This window comes from Corapipo altera, unplaced genomic scaffold, assembly GCF_003945725.1.
Source record: "Corapipo altera isolate COAL_440 unplaced genomic scaffold, ASM394572v1 23b, whole genome shotgun sequence".
Lineage (NCBI taxonomy): Eukaryota > Metazoa > Chordata > Aves > Passeriformes > Pipridae > Corapipo > Corapipo altera.
The window spans coordinates 580653-602133 of record NW_020884885.1 but is presented as its reverse complement, the minus strand read 5'-3'; the positions used below and the strand labels follow the sequence as shown (position 1 = coordinate 602133).

General features: G+C 38.1%; 1 protein-coding gene across 4 annotated transcripts in view; it reads left to right on the top strand.

Moving 5' to 3' along the window:
• MEIS2 (Meis homeobox 2) overlaps positions 1 to 21481 on the top strand; it is a 171663-nt gene that overhangs the window by 112848 nt on the left and 37334 nt on the right. The gene's annotated exons all lie outside the window — the stretch shown is intronic.

The following is a 21481-nucleotide window of genomic DNA, read 5'->3' as shown; positions in this document are numbered from 1 at the left end:
AATAAATAAAAGAAAAACGATAAAAAAATAGCAAAATTATTAATTTTTTTCCCATAATTATTTTAAACAGTGGAGCACATGCTCTAGTATTCAGAGAGTTAGGCACTTGCACACATCTTTCTCATTGTTTCGAATGAAGCTCAAGCATATGATTAAAAGTCTTTGCTAGATAAGAGTATGTTTTCCGAAATCGGGCTGGAGAGCTCCTTGAACAGGAACCACATTCCCAGACATAGGTCCAGGTTCGACCATGTGTATGTGTGATGCTGTATTTGAAAATAGTATGCGTATATTGCAGAGGGAATACTTAATGTGTTTGAAGCTGGCAGCATGCTTGAGCATCCTGTTAGGTTGTGGTGAGAGAGAGAAGGTAAAAGTGGTAAAGGAGAAAGAAAATTCTTGGGAAAGGTTTAGGCATTTCTCCAGATTGCTGGTGTCCTGTAGTGTATTTACTGTTAATGCTGTAACTTTTTGCATAGACCCTTAAGAGCAGAATTCTGCTCACATATCTGATATGACTTTGAAATTCAAACTTTGCCATTTCCAGGCCAGGTAATGTTTTAAAGACAATAACTGGTTTGAATGAGAAGGATTAGAATTAATAGAATTATTTTTATTTCTTTCTCTGAGAGAAGACAGGAGATAGACAGATACTTTGACAGCGGGTAAGAAGCCCTACACTCTAGGTTTTTAGGGAACTAAAACCTAAGCTTAAGGAAAAAGTATTAATTTAAAAATTAACTGAATACGAACTGATTTGCTGTTTTTTAAGAAATATAGTGAGAATATGTTTCGGTTTAGTAAACTAACATGTTAAAAGGAATAACTATTTTGGAGACAGAAAATATTAACTTATGGAGGTCTTGCTATAAGGATCAAATGCTGTACTTTAACTATTGCCATGATCCTATAGAAAATAATGGGAAATTAAGGAAAATATTAGAAGTATGCATTAGAAAAATTAATTTTTTTCCTAAGTTAACCTTATTTGAAATTGAAGAAACTCAGGGTTTTTTTTAGTTCTGTCTTTCCTTGGATTTCTGTAAAAGCACAACCTTTTAGACACCATACATTTTCAGCTTCTAAATTATTTTTAATTATCATTTGTTTATACACTTTATATCATTATACACTCAGTCTGGATATATATGGCAAATCTGAAAGAAAGAAGGTGTTCATGACTTTCTTGATCTTACACTACCATTTGGACAGTGTTCAAGTTTAGCTGAATATTAAAACCTTAGGAGGATTATCCAACTGATATCAGTAGATCAGTGGTTTTCAACCTGTAGTCTGCCATCTGGGAATCTCTGGATTATTCCTGTGTAGTCTGTAAAAATTGACTAAAATCCCAGCTGACTGTAGTTGCTTAAATTCAATACACATCTTCAAGGGAAATGTTTTACAACTTTGAAAATCAGAAAGGTTGCAAACCCTATTTTAGATATTTACTTATTGCTTGCTTGGGATATTATTGATCTTTTCCAAAAAGCAACTGATAACTATGAAGGTTTTGCTTATGTTAAGCAGCAGATGGCTTCTTCTGGATAGCTCCTGACTGGAAAATATTAAAATATTTTCTCAGAATATTTTCACTGGATTTTCCCTAAAATTTCTTGATATTTTCATTTTTATATGGAAATGTTTTTCAGTACATGGAAAGGGTCCTTGGAAAGGGTCTTGTATCAAGCAAATCCACAGAAAATAAGTTAAAAAGCAAGTCTTGTGTCCACAGATTAAAATTATTAAAATGTGCTATGGAAAATTAAGAACCCACAAGCCAAAAAATTGTTCATTTGTGATGGAGATTTCTCAAAGAGTGTTACTCCTCATGTTTGCTATGTAAATGGGGAAAGAGTCAATCTCACATGTTTCATGAGGAAGTCCCAAGAGTAGTTATATCAGTCACCAAGACCCAGAATTAAATCTTAACACAGGGTGGAGGCCTGTTGATTTTGGGGAAGAGCGCCAAAGCCAAAACCAAATCCCAGACTTCAGCCCTTGGGCAAATTCTTAGGGAGGTGCTATTTTTTGGTAGACTTTCAGTTGCAGCAACTATTTTTTTTTAATTATGTGTCTGTAAACGCTGCAGAGTCTGGCTTATGAAAGGTTCATGAACTGAACCATGCAGTTTGATTCATAGCAATTGGTACAAGATTCCACCTGAAGTTATATGTAGGTGTCACTCTGATGAAAGATAGGGTTCTAAGGAGAATATCATCCCTTCTTACACAGAGGAAGAATATGTCACCCCTACTTTCATCAAGCCTAAGGAACTCTTTCCTTGCTGACAAAGTTAGGAGGACCAGTAACTTGCATGAGAAATGTCAGCTGCTATTGCAATATCAAATGATATTTGCAGAAGCTACCATACAGGTATAGCAGATAGCAGAAAACCTAGAGATAACAGTTACCATACAGGCATTGTGAAGAGCATTACAACAAAGTGATAAGTGATCTGGGAGCCACTGCACTTTCTTTCATATCTCAACTTTGATATTGTCCCTTTAAGAAAATATTTATCACAAAACAGAAAGGATAGGACTGTTATCACTGGCAAAGAAAGAAATGGTAGGTGCCTTTGACTAGCACTTTGAGGTGCTAGTTTCAGTGAGGGCCCCTGGCTCAAGGAGTCAATAGACATCTCTCTAGTTTGAGAGTTTGGAGGGATTCATTAAAAGAAGAGGCTATAAACTCAGGAGGAAAAGAAAGTTAAGGTACTGGATTTAGCCTGGATTTCTGTCCCTCATATAAAAGATGACTACTTATCTAATTGTATCTAAGAATACTAAAGAATAGCTAGGCATGCTAAAATTTTCTATATATTTTTTAACAATGCAAGAGATGAACAAATACTTAAAATCACTAGTCCAAGACCATGGAAACACATTGCAAATCCTGGAAATCAAGAGTAAACTGGGAATTGAGTAAAATAATTCTGCCTGAAACAGTAGTAAACATATGGAATAATTGGCCAGTGAAGCAAGTAATCTAAATGAGTTTAAGAGACAGCTGGACATTTTTATCTCAGGAGAGAAAGGACTGAAGGATATAGTGATAAACCAGAGAGTTGACGACGAAACATATTGAAAGAAAAGGCTGAAATATACCAAAAGAAAAGGCTTGATGAACCAAAAGAGCCTTTCTCTAGTCAGCAATTTCTTACATTTATAAATGTAATATGAATAGCTGCTGTGTGAATATGCTATTTCTACACAGTGTCACCAGGTCTAAAGAAGAAACATTTTGTATCAGAAGATGGATTTTACTGATGCAGCCTCCACTGCCAGTAATAGATCTACTGGATCCACCCACTTAAGACAAGCTCAATGGCCCCCACTCTCTCCAAAAAGTTAATTATTTACACTGCACTTCATTGCTTCAACTTCCAGATTACTTCATGTTGTAGTACCTTACAATCCTCTTAGCAAATCTGTGGCTACCTGAAGTGTCATACAGGGTCATAGCCTTAAGGGAAAATTTTCTTTATTACTGTTTTGTCTCCCAACCATGACATTTTGGATGAGCCATGGTGGAAACATCACTGCTAAAGATATCAACAAATATAACCAAGTTCATTCCAACTAGTGTGTCTAGCTAGTTCTGTGCCTAACTAGATCTAATATAGCTGATAGTTTAGCTCCCTGCCATGACAGTCACACCATCATTTTTTCCAGGAAATAAAACACAAAAGAGACAAACATGAAATATAGAAAAATTGAAGCAACATTCAATTTTCGGTACTAACTTTTGTATCCAGGCTCAAAGTTCAATTTCAATGCAAGTGCTATATGTGGTTGACTAACTACCCAACTGCTTCACAAATCAGACATTTGGATGTGTAATTGGCAAGGTTTATGACTGTAATTAAATTGTGGTTTAAACTGATTGCAGATGCAAAATTGCACCTCTAGGAAAGGAGGCCAGGTTGAGGCCCTTTCAAAAATCATGTTCTTCAGGTTAAACCAGAAGGATTGTACAGTAAGTTGAATGAATTTCAGAAAGACTTGATTTTCCACTAACTTGCAATTTTGCTTTTGCTGGTGAAACATCACTGGCTTTAGCACAGTTTTCCTGATTAGTACTGGTGCAAGTTTAAAAAAAAAAAAAGTCTTGTGTCTGGAATTAGGGGTGTGGGAGGAAGCTGGATGTATCAGTGCTGAGTGTGCAACTGCACCACTTGTGTTTGGAAAGAGAGGTAGCATTGCCAGCTTCCTGTGTTTAGAAATGTTGGGACCAATTGGTGAAATGCCTATTCTGACACTAGAATTACAATTTCAGCTACCATAGCCATTTTGCCTTTGTTCCCTGTTGTGTTTGATGAACATTTCTGGAAAGAGTAACCCTTGTTCAAAGTAATGCTGTTACCAGAAACACTATGCAAATAACAACCAGGATCTTTTTAAAGTCAACAAACCAGGGAGGAAAGGGGAAAGGAAAGGACTACCAACTCATAGTAGAGATTTAATAGAAACCCTCTTAAGTTCAACTATATTAACTTCTTTACGCTTCATCATTTTACTGTATGAAGGAAGTCTGAAATAAGGATCTCCTCTGTATTATTACAGGATATGTATTTCTTTGAAGTATTGTCATATCTAATTCATATTCCTGATTGCATTTAATTAAGAACAATAAAGGAATGTACCAAATTTGTGTAATTCAAATAAACTCACACAAAAATAGGCAGGTAACCAGATTCATTGGGAAGGGGGAAGAAATATGGTCATTCCCAGCATATACACTGCAGACTCAGTTCAGAAATCACCAATTATTTCATTGCTCTATTCAGATATACAACAAAGCTTTCCATTCATCTTGATAATTGGGATTTTCATTATCCTTCTCTCACCCATCAAGAGAGAGGATAATAAATCCCACTGTCTACAAATCATGAACTGGGTACAGGTCTCTCGGCACTTCAGTGCAGAAGTATTTATAATAGAGACCGTATTTGCTCACTTTTCTGCTTGGCAGGTTTATCCTTTATGTGAAACCAAACCTACAGAAACCACTCTGTAATCAGAAAATATATTATTATCATAGTAAATTTTCCATTGGACTCCAAGTGTTGGAAACATCTTCCCTCCCTCACATTAATTTTCTTTTCTGCACCTAGATTAATTTAGAAGGTCCCCTTTCTCTTGGGCTAGCACTGGAGGCAAGGACTCCCCAGAAACTGGTTCCCTAGTGACAGCAGTAAGTCTCACTGGGCTTGCTTGAGAAGACATTTGCCAAGCCTGTACTGTTCACCCAAAAGAAATTGTCTGAAAGTTGTTAATATTTTACTATTTATATTTGAAGGTTCATTTGTGTTAGCCAAGACAGTGCCAAGTTGCAGGGTAGGTAGGAAAAGGAGGGAGAACTCCAGAATACAGCCACAGGGCCTCATTGCTGCTTTGCTATTCTTGGGGGAGTTTTTCCTTGGAGATTTCCTAGGAACAACTAGTTAAGGCAGTGCCTGGAAGAGAGGAAAATTGTTTCTGATTATGACGCAATCTGACCATGTAAATCTGTTCAAGTATTTAAGTCTCTAACACATAATAAAGGTGAATTTTCTTCCTCTCCCACATTTTTTCTTCCTCACCTGAGGCATCTTTTCTGTGGCATTTTTTCTTGATAGTCAGTGATGCTGGCCTGCTCAACTCTCTAAGACCAGACAGATCCCTGTGAATTGAGAACAGCCTCCTCATTTGTGTCCCTTCCACTGGTCTCAGCCTGAAACACAATGTAGGGAAGGAATTTAGGGATGTAACACTAGGCCTGGACACTTCATTGAAGAATTTCCAAAAGGTTAAGCTTTTTTACTTCTCCTGGTGTGATATACTCTAATAGCTCTCCTTGGCTTATCCTTGAGATTCAAAACATGTAAGTCACTGCTCTGAGAGGTAATTCCTCTTTAATTCAGTTCTCCCCTCTGCAAGAGAAAGGATCTAGTAATACTTATCTGACACCTCACACTGGAGTGAAATCATATTGTTAATATAAATAGTTCACAGTTCATAAATGAAAATACAAGTTTTTGAGATTGATTTTAATTATATTTTTGCAGGTTCACATGGTTTGGAGAGTTTTGGAAATAGAAAAATGTCAGAATGAGAGAGTTTTCATGACAGGAGGGGATTTCCTAGTCACAGTTCCAGTTCTTTTGCAGGAGATCTCATAGATTACCAGTGAAGAGAGAAACTTATCTTCTTCCCAGTGTGAACAATTCCAGATTTTCTCCTTTGATAAAAAAATGAAAAAAAAAACCCCAAAAACCTATCGGCAGAGAAAATAGAGAAAGCAGTGCCTTAAAATTTCTATTTCAGAACATTTTTGCTGTGCTTGCTTCAAGTTCCATTTCCTGCTTCATTGTTTTATTGTGATTGTAGTAGAAAACATATTCCCTTCTTTGTATGTGACTCATAATCATTATTGCTGACTACTCATTTAGTTCGGACTCGCTGCTGTGTCCCAGCCCTAGTCTGAGATCTGCTTTGTTCTAGTATTTGATTGGGAACATGAGCAGGTTTTACTCCTCTTTTTCTACCTCACAAGGTAAACAAGGAAAAGATATTTCCCACATTTTCCATATAGACATATCTTATCTTTTATATTTGTCACTATAAACTAATGTTTCAGTCTGTTTAAAGTTGACCTCTCAAGTTGTGAACTTCCTTGAAAAATACCGATAAGCAGAAAAACTTTAACAGCTATTAGTGAGGGAGCTATGGTGCCATGAGTTAACATTAGCATACTATCTCAAGAAAGCAAAGTGAAAATGTGGGAAAACTTCCAAGGTAAAGAAATAAATATATTGGCAAATCATCACGGTGGCTTCAGCGCAGTGGTTATGAGAGGAAGTGGCCTGTATTTCAGAAAGCGCATCGTTGAAGGTGCTTGCCAAAAGATGTGTTTTCTCTCTCAAGTCAGTGAACGGAAGTGTGCTGCTGAATAGCAGCATCAGCCACCATGGTATTGTGAAATGCTTTTCACCATTCTGAAATCCCATGAGGATCCTGGCCTATTGAGAGCAGCCCTGCAGAGAAGGACATGGAAGTACAATGAATGAGAGGCTGGACATGAGCTGGCACTGTGAATTCACAGCCCAGAAAACCGAGTGTACCCTGGGCTTCTTCAAAAGAAGCATGGCCTGCCAGTTGAGGGAGATGATTCTGCCCCTCCAGCTTGTCCCTTGTGAGACTCGCCTCCACCAGAGTACTGTCTCCAGTTCTGGGGTCCCCAGTACAAGAAGGATGTGAATATGCTCAAGCAGGTCTGGAGGAGGGCCATAAAGATGATCAGGGGGCTGGAGCACCTCTCCTATGAAGACAGGCTGAGAGAGTTGGAGCTGTTCAGCCTGGAGAAGAGAAGGCTCTAAGGAGACCTTACAGTAGCCTTCCAGTACCTAAAAGGGGGCCACAGGGTAGATGGCGAGGAACTCTTTATCAGTGCCCGTAGCAATAGGACAAGGGGCAATGTCTGTTGTGGTTTAACCCCAGCTGGTAGCTCAGCCCCACACAGCTGCTCGCTCACTTCCCCCTGCCAGTGAGACGGGAGAGAGAATCAGAAGAGTAAAAGTGAGAACACCCATGGGTTGAGATAAAGATATTTTAACAAGGAAAGCTAAAGCTGTGCATGCAAAAAAAGCAAAACAAGGGATTCATTCACCACTACCCATGGTCGAACAGGAGTTCAGCCATCCCCAGGACAGCAGGGCTCCATTATGTGTAATGGTTGCTTGGGAAGACAAACGCCATCACTCCGAACACCCCCCCTTCCTCCTTCTTCCTCCAGCTCTATAAGCTTAGCATGAGGCCATATGGTGTGGGATATCCCTTTGGTCAGTTGGGGTCAGCTGTCCCAGCTGTGTCCCCTCCCAACTACTTGTGCATCTCCAGTCCCCTCACTGGTGGGATGGGGTGAGAAACAGAAAAGGCTCTGTGTCAGCCAGCACAGCAGTAATGAAAACATCCCTGTGTTATCGACATTGTTTCCAGCACAAATATAAAACACGGCCCCATACTAGCTGCTGTGAAGAAAATTAACTCTATCCCAGATAAAACCAGCACATGGTTTTAAACTGAAAGAAGGTAGGTTTAGATTAGATATTAGGAAGAAATTCTTTACTCTGACGGTGGTGAGATGTTAGAACAGATTGTCCAGAGAAGTTGTGGATGCCCCATCTCTGGAAGTGTTCAAGACCAGGTTGGATGGGGCTTTGAGCAACCTCATCTAGTGAAAAGTGTCGCTGCCCAAAGAAGAGGGGAGGAACTAGATGGTCTTTGAGGTCCCTTCCAACCCAAACCATTCTATGATTCCATAGGTGAGATTTATGTTGTGAAGGATGGAGTACCAAAACCTTCTGCAGTTCCATCTTTCTCTCTTCATATGCACTAGCAATTTGAACATGCAGGGTCAATTATTTCCCAATTTTTTTTTGTTTTGCCCAGGAATTTTTAAACAATGGAAACACATGGTTAAAGATCGAATGAAGAAATCTTTTCTTAATATGGAGTTAATCCAGATGGGATTGGGCTTTTTTTCCCTTTCATTAATTTGTTGATTACTCAGTGAGTGTTTTATGTAAATAAAACTTAGCCCTGGACTGCTTGCAAAATCAGTTCCCCACATGCATCGTTATTCACTTTTTCCATTTTTTTCATTGGTTGCCTAAGCCACATGACATGATTTTTGATCACTGTCTCTATGAAAGTAGCTGTACAAGAGTTTTACTAACAAGAGATACGATGTTATCAAGTTTTTATTCTCTCATGGATGTGGAACAACTTGCTGAATTAGGAATAGGCAAGTTGGAAAAAACAGGGAAATTTTTCTTTTCTTTTTCTTCCCCAGTTCCCTTACAGCAGGTCGTTCCCTGAAATATCACTATTAGAAAGCATAGTAGAAAAATGGGATATGGGCTAAGGAAAGATTTTTAAAATTCCATCTTACCTGGAGGACAATAACTCCACATGCTCAGGAATCAAAATTAAGGAACAGCAGAACAATCAGAAATTAGTGGAATACCTAGATTCTAGTACATGAGTCTATGGAAGAACAAGAGAAGGAACCAGTCCTGTGCTCAAGGAGCAAGTCAGAAAGCTGAAGAATAGATACCCTTGCATCGATATATGACTGGCCCAGAACCTTGCCAGGGCAAAGCAGCTCTTATTCTAGCCAAGCTCTCTGTGCAGCATGAGCACAAAACACCACAGTTGTATTTCTACCTGTTCTTTGTGGAGCTCAGCCCTCTAACTGCAAAGGCTATGTGATTGTGGATTCAACAGTACCTTTCATCTTTTCTCACATTTGACAGTTTTCTATTACTTGTGGCAGATTCTCAGTGTTATTTTCACAAACACTGAGTAACTATTTTATGGGGACATTCATTCATTCCTTGCCTGCAAGGTTGCAATTAAAAACTCCTTCAGCGTCCTGACTGGATGGGGGAGGAGGGGAAGGACAGTGCAGGAAATTTGAACTTCCCACTTATTTCTAAAGTGGTGCAATAATTGTACTTGCCTTCATATATTATCATTCTGTTAATGAGCCAGCCAGCAGTGGAATAAGGTAGGGAGCTTCAAGAATATGAGTTTATGCCAGTCCTGATCCAACAGGGGTAACATGAGCACTTCTAGCATAGCTGCTGCCTACTCTGTCTCTCCTGCAACTGCTGGAGTGTAATGCTTGGTGCAAAGGTATGAGTCTGACAGCACAAATGTTCAAAGTAAGGCAGGAAGACATCAGTAAAGATTCCGCCCACTTTCTCCATCTGAAAAACTACTGTTCTATTGCTGAGTGGATGGGCTTGGAAAGAATTTATCAACAAATATTCATGAAGCAATTAAATAAAATTGTGCAAATGCTCATGAGCAAAATGAATGAACTAAGGTTAAAAATAAGAGACTGATCAGACTCACCTTCACCCAAGAAACACAAAATACTCCTTCATCCTCAGTTAGGAGGACAAAACAAAACATTCTTATTGCAGAATGGGTAGTTAAAGGGGTATGGGTTTCATCAAAACTTTATCTTTTATCAAAATGTGTTATTATTTTATTTTATAATGTTTAGGAGCATGTGCTATAATTAAAATTCCTTTAAAATGTAAGTAAGGATCACAATTTATAAAGAGGCAAAATGCTAGCTTTTGGAACCAGAAAAAAACATTTTTCTGTTAACTAAATAAGATTTGTATTGTTTTCTATATAGATGATGGTTAGGTATTTAGATCCCATTCCTTTAGGGTGTTTGTGTATTCCCTTACAGATTAGCAACAGCTAGCAGGATGAATCCCAGACTGTTTTGGATTTGACTCCTCTATAGATGTAAAAAGGAAAGCAGTAAAAAAAAAGAAAAATCAGTTGAAAATTACTGACCAAAAATCATCAACAACTCTGACCTTGGTGTCTCTAACAAGGCTCGTGGAGACTTGCCTCATCTCAAAAATAATCAGGGTCTAATGTGATGCTGGCCCTGTTTCGTCTTTTAGGTTTTGGCATGAAAAGGAAATAACAGAATCTCTCCACAGGCTACTCATTTATATCTGATTGGCTATACTGGTAATTTCATGTGATAAACATATTAAAATAGTGTCAATAGACCAGGAACAAGTGATGTGCAAAATAATTAACACTAAAGGGAACATAATAAGTTACTTATTAAAATCCATAGATGGATTATGTGACCCTGTGATTACAAAGCCTATGGAGCACATGACTTGGTATACATCTTTTGGTCCAAACACCTCATTGCACTCTGTCAGATTACTGGCTCTTGACCTTAAATAAAATTCTGGTATGATTTATGGAGTGGCCTTTTGACAGGAGCTGAAATCAGAAATGGTTTAGGCTTTGCCAGTATTCAGCACTGTTTTCATTAGCTACTGATATAATGCAAGTATTGCATTTAGTCAACCGAATTACGTGTAGTTCTCAAAGATACTCCCTCACTCCCTGTAGTCATTGTTCCACTCATAATAAAATTTTCCTATCAATTTGCCACAAGAGAAAGACTGAAGTTCACAAAATTACAGCCATGTGCATTTGTGCACTAGACAAAGTGATACCAATTAAAAGAAATGAAACAACAAACCCAACCTGATTTTATGTTTAAATTGTTCATGGAGAACGGGAACACTGGCTCACAGAGGAGACCACCCCTGAATTCCAAGGACTGGAAATTTCATTTTCCTTAATTAGTAAAACAGTACCTGTCTAGAAAAGAATAAAACATATTCTAAATAATATGTCAAAAATGACACCTGGCCTTCCCTATGACTGATTAGTTTGAGAGGTTTGCTATGTGAAGTGGAAGCATCATTTTGCACTTCTTTCTCTCTGCTCTCTCTATAATTTTATTTTTTTTAGACAGTCTGAAAATGGTGTTTTTACACACAGACAGCAAAACACCCCAGTTCTGACAGCTGAAGTGAAGCCATCTCAGTGGTTTAGCGGTATTGCCACACAGAAGACTTGAATTTGGGAGTGGCCTGGGGGCACTCTCTTTATGAGCCTTTGATGCTCTCATGTGTCACAGAGGTGATACACTTTGACTCCAGGCAGTAGTGGTTGCTGATGGGTCCTGACTCTGTAAGCACCTCTTGATGACTGAATTATGACGCAGCACTGACATGGAACGGTTGGATACCGCTTAGCCCTGTCCTGGCTGGGGAATGAATGTAGTTAATAGTTGTTTTGTGTACTATGTGCCTGTATGCAAAATGCTCCCTGAATTAATCTGGCTGTGTATCAGTAGAGTTATTTACAGAGCTTCTGCAGTAATAATTATATTTCATGCTACCTGTAGTGCAGAATGACTTCCTGGGGCCATCTCCAAACTTTTTCTGCTTACAACCTGTGATTATCCCTCTGAGTTTCAGTTATTACTTTTTATTTTGAACAGTTGCTGCCTGTTGTGACTTTCGTGCAAATAAGCATTCAACTGAGCACCAAATTTTGCTAGCATATAATTCAATCTGGAGATGTGGTATACATACCATCTCCTACAACCTCTGAGACATCAAAGTACCTCAAGCGTGTTGACTTTTAGGCAAGTCTTCCAACCCTTATTTCTGTGGATATTCCTTTTTGCTTCTACTTTACTGCTGTTTTCATACTGTTAGTTGGTTTTATGCTGGAAGTCTGTACTGTTTATATTATGCCTCTTCTCATCAGGTGAAGGTAGTTCCAATGTGAAGGTATCTATAGATCTTTGTGAGTCCCCCTTATCCTGGTACAGACAGGGTGTCCTGGATCATGTTTTGTAGTTATGTTGTCAGTTTAACACTGTTGCAACTCTATTCAGATACTTGGTATGATCTGGCAGTGTTCGTTTCCTTGCTATTGGTTTACATGTCAATTTTATTGCTGGGGTAGCACCCATGCATTATGTCTGCACATCCCTGCCTCCTTTGCTATGCAGTGTTTCCTGCTTAGTTGATGTTTCTCTTAACTGATCTGTTGCCTGTCTATTGTCCTTCTTCTGGATTGCAGCAGGCTAATCCCCCAAAAAATTATTTTGCTGTATGTCTCTATGCTGGGCTCACATTTAGCTCCAGGAGCAGTTTACTGTAGTGACCCAATGCTGTAAAGTGGGGAGTAGTTCTTAGCTTTCTTACCTTTGCCATATTTCCTCTGTCTGTCTCTGAAAACTTGACACAGAGGATATAATGCCTGTCAATTTTTTTTTACTTATGAGAAGAAGTTCCAAGTTTGACACTGTATAATTAAAATTCTGCTGCTCTACATTAAGCTCAACATATACCTTTTCAATACCTTACAAAATGTGACCTATCCTTTTGGTTAATTTTCACTAGTGCACTTTTATTCAAGCCAGCATTAAGCAGCTAAGTGAGCACTTAAATTTAGAGCATAGTTGCTCTCTTCTAATCAACACAGATGGAGAAGAGCAGTTCCAGAGGGCAGTTTGGATTACAGGTTAACCTGCTCTGTGGAAGTACCTAGTTTTCTTTGCTGCTGGTGGCAGTCTCTCTCCAACATTATTCAGGATGAACTTGGGCCCAAGTCTGCTTACCCCAAATAAGAGTAATGATGTCCTGTCTCTGTTTAATTTTTATCCTCAAAAGTTCAGTCCAAAACAAGTTTTGGGTTAGGAGTTCATGAGACCCTAGGATCCTTTGTCAAAGCACCCTACACTGTTCCATGCACATTCTTCACCCATCTTTTATGCGTGATGCCTGGTTAGGCAGTACATTTCTCAACTTATCTCTTGTATTTATCCCCCAAGAAGTGGTACATGCAAACTTATTTTACTGCATAATGAGCTCAGACTAGCAGTGTGCTACCATTCACTTGCTGAGGTGTAGCTGATGAGTACTGTCTTATTGAGGAATAGCAAATCATTTGCTTATGATTGTCTACCCATATCCTGAATAGAAATAGAGTCAAGATCAGAAAAATAATTCTTAGCACAGTCAGGTGAAATCTTGGCCCTACTGGAATCTGAAGAAGCAAACATAAAAAACTAAGAAATAGTTCTAACTTTTATTTATCCACCACTTCCTGACTGAATTTGTATTCCAGACACTGCTGGTAACAATGCCAGCAAAGCAGGCTCAATCTCAAGTGTCAACTTCTCTATCTTAGGAGAGTCACACAACAGGCTTTACGGGCACGCAACCTACCACAAAGTATAGTGCGCATTTGTACCTTGACAGCCACTCTGTGGTAATTATTTACATCAGTGTTCTCTTTTCATGATAAATGCAGCATTTCTGAGACAATTTACCTCTTGAAGATGAGATAAATCTGATTCACTTTTCTGGAGAGCATGCACTGCTTATTAGTAAGAAACAGCTGATGTGGTGTATATTCACACTTCAAGTTATCCTCCTTCAGACTGTACCTGTGCCCTACCTTCTGGTCTATCGTCCATCACAGAGCTAATGAACCCGAACTCTGCTTCCAGGAGGGCACAGCAGCTTCAACTTTTGAGACTGAATATCTCATCAAGTCAATAATTGTGATTGTTTATGAGGGAATGTGATTAGATACAATTCCTATTTGTGGTCTTATAGTTTCTCTTTTCGATTTTCTCCAGAAAAGCCACAGAAACTGTGGTTGAAACTGTGGAAAATTTTGCAAATATGTTACTCAAGTACTTGTTGAATTAAAGAGAGTTAAATATGTTAGCCTGTGGTCACAGTGCTACGTAGCTAGGTCTGAGGAAATATTTCTGTTATAAGTGCATATTGCTTCGAGATTTTTGGTTGATTGTTCCTATTCTCTTAGGGCATAATACTGAACTTGCAATGCCAAAACCCAAGATGGTCTATGGAGAACTCAGGTTTGATTTTCTTATTAGGCTAGATTTGGCTTGGATATGGTCCTTGTCCAAATATTTTACCTGTCCATTTTTCAATGCAATATTTTTTGACTCACCTTACACTCAGCACAGTCTACAGTTACACCGGTTTTGCTGAGCTGAATGAAAAAGATGGTCAGCTCTTTGTGAATTGTTCAAGCATGGATGTGAAGAGATAAGCCTTTTTCTCTTTAGACTTTGTAATTCCGGGGGGAGTTGGTTTGGGTTTTTTTCTCATCTCCTGTCAAATTTCTCATTTCTAAGGCTAAAAAATCTATAAGCCATGCGAAAGCATTTGTGTAATAAATGGTGTTGATTACAATGTTTGGACTAGAGCAAAGGTAGAGGAGAGTTACGTCCATAATCTTCACAATTGGACATGGAGTCAAGTGCAGCCTTCAAGTGAAATGGTTCATATCCTGCTTTAAGAATATCCTCACAGCACCAGGAATAGGGGAAGATTCACCAGGACTAGTACCACCTATTAGCAACGTGTGGTTGCCCATGCCCCTACGTGGCAGGGAAGTTCAGTGACGGGACAACTCCCGCATCACCATAGTGGCTGCCTCCATCACAGAGATTCTCCTGCCAGGCCTTGCTCAAATCAGAGGAAGTCTCTCTGAGTACAGAACTGCATGAATTGGCTCCGTATTTATTTTCATCAACTATGAGAAGGACAGTCAGTTTAGAATGAGGAGTTGGTGCCAGCAGAACTTCTTAATTGCATGATGTTTCTTATATCCACAAATCAGGCTGTTCACACTCATTATCAATGACAGAGAATAAGATTCAGAGAAAAGGATAGTTTGTCTGTACAAATCCTTGAGACCAAAAGGTCTTAATGGGTTCTATACGAGAGGAGAAGTTGATGTTCCCTGCAGAATTCATATTTATGGAAGAATACAGTTCCTATTTTTTGCAACACACAAATGTCTGTATGGTTTTTGTTCTGACTTCTACAAGTTGTTTACTTTTAACATGTCAAACCTGTATCAAATAAGGCAATTGAAAATAAACAAGGTATATCCTAGGATAAATAGGATTTATCCTATTGAGATCCTAGAATTTCAAATGCTAAGATCAAGTAATCTGTAATAGCAGCCAGCAAAAGTGGCAGTGTAGCCAAATGAATAGTATGCTGGGACCCAACAGACGTGGAGTATTTTCTTTCTTGTGTCTCTGAGCTACTCAAACAGGTCACTCTACTTCAGTTATTGCATCTAAAAATGTCAATAATAATGCTGTCAAACTTTGTGATGCTAGGTAATACTACGATACCATCTTCTTTACATGCAGGAACTGCAATCTATCAGAAATAAAAATGTTGCTTATAAGGCTCAGAGAAGACTGTTAGCAAAGTTACTACTTTTGGTTGCAAAAATTGTGGGTTTGAGTTTATTGCTAGAATGAATTATATTCCAATAAACATTGTATTTAATTTAAAACTTACTTTCTGAATAATGTATACTGCATTCACCACATCAAACTTCATAATTTTTATTAATTTTAAATATAATTCTCTTATTCATTAGTTAGTCCTATTACAACAATAGTGTATGACACATTCATTATAAGCAGCACTTATTTTCAGGGACTAATAACTTTTTGAAATAACTGGATTCTGAGCAGAAATTTTCATACTTAGTTTCATTACAGGAGTGAATTTTTTGGATGTTTAATTTTAAAAACCTGAAACCAAGCTGGATTATTTTTCAGACTAAGACATTCAATAATTGGCAGGTATTATTTGGTTTGGGTTTTACCAGTTGTGAAATACACCGCTCAGTCTGGTTTCCTTTCGTCAATTTCCTTTCATCAATATCCTTTCATATATTTCATTTTGTGCAAGAAAAAGAAGGGGAAAAAAACCCCCTAGATATATTTTTTTAAAGCATATAGTGACTCAGCAGCTCAGGTTCTATGGAAAATCAACTAGGCAATTTTGCATAAGTCACTTAGGCTCAAAGTTTCCCAGGTATATGTAGCTAGGTCTCATTGAAATAATTGCATTTAATTGAAATTACTTACTTGCAATGGTGTAAGGTGCCTCTTAAGTTTCAGGGTTCTTGAAATTTTGCTCAGAACTGAGTGCCTATATTAACAACAAAAACCAGCTGATTACTAATGTGGTCCCACTGCAAAGCCCTTGCTAAGGCTCATCGAAAGTGATAGGAGCAACCTCAGGCACCAGTGATTGCCACCAAGACTCTCTGTTGGTCAGGGAGAACAGTAAAACTGTACACAGATATTTTTTAAATTCCTGTAGAAAGCCTGGACTACCCTCGTGGAATGGGTGCTTGGGCTTCTCTCTTTGACTTTGGTAACCTGGTTTACTTATTTAGTGACTGGAGAATCAAAGCAAGAACTATAACTTCATTCAGTTGTACTGATGTCCCCCATCACATGTGGGGAGATTCTTCCCTGCCAGTCATCTAAAACCAACCTTTACACTCTTTGAAATCCCTCTTTACAGTTTGTCTCTATCTTTGCCCAAAATTCATTCTCATCTGTCTTTTGTGAAGCAAGTGACTCTTGCTTTTTATGCAAAATTGTTTGGTTTTTTGTTACTTAATCCTCCCAAAAAATCACGACCCCCTCACACCTCCCTGTGAGCTCTGTCTGATATGCAGATTGGGAAGGTTTTAGGGTGAGGGCTCTATTATTTGATCAGTATGTTTAGCCTAGTATGAGGACACTGATCCCTGACACCCTGTGCATCATAATAACACAAGGTAATAACAGAGTATTTTATAGGCTAGCAGGTAAATACATGGCAAAAGATAAATAAAGAAGGGGGTTGTGTTTTGTGTAAGCAAAGAAATACAATTAAATCTTCTTGCAGGAACTTCAGTACATAAATCCTTCCTAACCTTTCTGCTACATTAATACACAATCAACACCTGTGAAGACCTAACCCCATTGCTTTCAGTGATCCACAGTCCTTACCTATAACAATAGCCAAGCTAACTCAAGTTATATTTAAAATTTTTGCTAATCACTACGGAATTGACTTCTTTATAAAAAGTATTCTGTTCATTTTAAGTGCCGCAACTGGAGCTCTGCCATTTGAAAAGAAACATTTGGGGGTCTGGGAAACAAAACAGGAATGCTAGTAAGGTAATTATCATAACAGTGGACTCTGGGAGTGCAGGAAGTGGTGCTCTGTGGTGCGAATGCAGGTCCTCACAGCCCCCGACTGGAATGAGACATTTCCACCAGATAACTCAAAATAAGTTTTAATATTATTTTTAATCATGAAAATGTTTCAAACACTCTTCGGTCTATTCATTACAGCAGGAGTGGTTATTTCATTTTTTAATAGGAGCACTTACAAACAATCCAAGTGTATTAACCAGCAGCATAAAATTATCAGTGATTGAGTCAATGCTGAACTTCTCACTTGTCAAACAGCGCAGATTGTTTTTCCCCTTTTTCTTAGCTCTTAGGTAAATTTCACTGCTAGCTAGCATCTCATACCAGACAAAGAGCAGGGAAGGGATGAAAAAACATGAAGCATATGCGTTGCAAGGCCAACACAATTTCTTGTTTGTGAATGAAAACCAGGGCTGTAAGCTAAGTGAGAAATGCTGGCTGGGAGCTGTCTTGAATTCCTACAAGTAAAAATATCATCTGGTTCAAAAGGCAAGTGAAAGTTGATGAATTACTTCATGCACGTTTTAATTACCCTATCATCCTGAGATTTTTGTGTATTGATCTGAATAGTAGTAATAAAGCGCTTTCCTCCCCTCACTCCCTTCTAAGCATTAGAGCTTTGTCTATTAGGTATGCTTCTAAGGAGAGAAATTACTCATCTTCCAGACTAGCATGGAGAAAGGGGGAAAAAAATACAAATGGGCGGGCATGATCTCTTCTGCTATTCAATATGTTTAAATCTAAATTGTTCATATAATTATTCCAGCATGTATTTTCTTCTAGGCTGCAGTCAGGCAGAAAAATTTAAAACATGAGAAATTGGACAACGCTAATGTGAAGTGAAACATAGTTAAATGTTACATTCCTTTCAATGTCATTTACCAATAGTTATATATCATACTAAAATGAAAAGAAAATATTAGCCTGAGAGTCAGTGTATTATTGGGATTTACAATAACCAATATTTGAATAACCCTGAAAAAAACCTAAAATTAATATTACCAACATTTGATCAAGAACAGCTCTGGGTAAAGGTGACTAGGAAAGATACTTCGGCATAATTTCAAGAAGGTATTTTTTGTGAGCTCTTCAGGGATCTTCTGTAATTTAAAGCTAACTATTCACTTTAAATATTAAACAGTAAAAATTATGAAAATAAAAAATAAGGATAACAACCTTTATGAGGTGAAGGCAAAGGAAAAAAAAAGTAGTTTCACAACAGCACTGAAAGGAAAGTATTTTTAATCTCACATTACAGACAAATTTGGACATTCATTTGAGCCTCAGGTTCTTAAGGAATTTACACTGGGAATTTGGCTCAGCATAAAACTGCAAATTCTCTCATCAAATCACAAAGCAAGACAGTAAGAAACTTGAAAATGACATCTCTCTGTCCAACTTTTCACTCAGTTGCTGGGACAAACTGCGTAATGTCTCCCTATTTTCCTCTCCTTTCAATGGGGGTGCCAAACTCTGCTGAAACTTGTGAGATACTCAGGGGCACAAGCAGAGACCAGTGGGGGCCCCATGAAGCTCTTGCATGAGGCATGGGGCACATGTATGAGCGATGGGACTCCAAATCCCATCTTTACCCAATAATAATTAATAATTAATTAATACTTAACATCCATCTAGTGCTTTACAAGCATTAACTAATTAAGCTAATTCACCCAAGGTCAGTCCTTTGTACTCACACAATACCCGAGATCTTTTTGATCATACACCCTAAAGATTAAAAACAGTATATCAGTAATGTTAGTTTTAGCCTAACATTATTTGGAGATTTTGATCATTAGGGATGGAATTAATCAAATATCTACTGTGTCCCATTTTTGCATTTTATCTTCCATTCTGCATTTACTATTTTTATCTTTATTAATAACTACTGTTCAGTGGCCTTAAAGAATTTCACCATTCAACAGAAACTTTTCTTTCCAGAGACTTATGCTAATTAGTACCTTGTTTGTGGCTTCAGTGTGATTTATGAGCTACTCTGAACCCTGAATAACCAAATATCAGACTATCTCCATAACTGTCTATTAATTTGTTTATCTTTATATCTGTCTACCTATCCGCTGAAATTTAAAACAGTGCAATAACTTTCAGATCAGTGACATTAATGCAGCATTATATTAAAAGAATGTTACTTTATACAGGCATAAATGTAATTTAGAGGCATTTAGAGGAAGCTATATACTTAACACGATTCTTAGCCAGTGAAGACAGGTTGATCTCACTCATTTTGGGATTGCTAATTTGCAGTTAATTAGGAAGATTGATTCTGTTCTCTGATGCATAGACCCAACCCTAAATGCATTTTTCTGGTTTCCGTGGCACCATGCTAGTTATCATTGTCAAGGTGCAAGTATAACTGAATGACATGGTCCTTCATAAAACATAATACTTGGAGAGTTTGGGAAAGTAAATCTACTAATCATCAGCAAACATTTTTCTGGTTTACTCTGTAGACTAAAATCTAGTGTCATCTGCATTTAAAACAACTTTCAAATCACATTCCTTTGAGAAGGTTTATTGCAATTAGCAAATAAAACCAGAGACTTGCTTTAATGCTCAACTAAAATAACACAGTTTCAGAGTTCGAGGGAAATAAAATATTGACATTTTGCTTGAAGGAACTTGTATCCTTAAATAAATGCAGTGGGCATGGCATACTTAAGCTTGTACCTTTTATAGAAGCTAACATTTATTTTCAATGTGTTATCTCTTGAGGAGATTCTTCCCCTGTGCTCTCAAAATACAAGCTGCTATGAACGGATTTGGGGGAGGACTGAAGATGTTGGAATAATTGGCAGCTGGTAATGGATAGCAGTAAATTGCTGCTCCCTTAGAGCAGGGAGAAAGAAGGAGGAGAGCTGTGCTTTAGGAGGGAGTCTCAGGGACACCAAAACTGTGTCTTTTGGGACTGTCCTGGTCCAGTGCATGTTACACTAGGCATGTATAAAGACAGAATCTATTCTTCTCATCCTATGTGATTTACTGAATGAATGGGGTTTCAAAAAGAATATTTCGGATGTGTATATATCCTTGTGCTTGAAAAAAAATCATGAAAAGTACGTCTCGTAAGTTGTTACCTGATTTCAAACTGGTTGTTTCTCCTCAGTTTGGGTTTCAACACAGCTGTAGGTATCAGCTTTGCAAAGATAAACTAGGACAACTCCCACTCTGCGTCTGTCACACCAAACTCTGGCGGCACTGGTCTTCCAAGCCAGTCCTCTTTCTCTGCTTCCATACTTTCCCTAGCCATTGCACATAGCTGTTACAATATAGCTGTTGCACACTTCGTCCTACTTGTATCCTACCAAAGTTAGAGTTACACGGGGCTATTCTTCTATGGTCAGACAAGTTTTCTGGCCAGACTGTTTTAATAAAAGCACACTTACTAGCAGTTCTACACCATAAAATCTGTTCCAGGTTATCTGCAATGGGAGTACTACACTAATTATTCATAAATAAAATAATTACTTCACTTATCACTTTACAAATAATTAGGAAACTTTTCAAAACAAGTCTATGGAAAATTCCTAGGTAGTGTTTAAAACAGCAAAATGAGGTGTGTTGAGTCAGTCTGGAAAAGTGCAGATATATTAAACCTGAGAACCTATAGAGGGCCAAAGGCATTTTTGTTATCCATTTGAGGGAAGAAAGAGATAAGGAGAAATGAGATACTTGCTATAGAATAGTTCCCAGACTCAGTAATTTTCCTTTCAAAATCTCAGTGTCACTGTGTTCAATATCTTTCTCTAATCCCTTAAGCTTTCAGTTTTGCAGTCCTCAGTGCTCACAGTCCCATAAGCCACCAGTTGCAAATAAAACGAAAAATCTAAAATACCAAAATATCGACCAGATGTAAGCATGCAGGGTAGCAAGAACAGGCAATGGACACACCTCTCAGTCAGCCCCATCAGCTCATTCAATATACACATGTGGCTTGTTGTCAGTACTTGTGGTTGCAGCCCAAAAGGATCAGGATCAAAGCAAGAGCTTTCCTAGTTCAAAG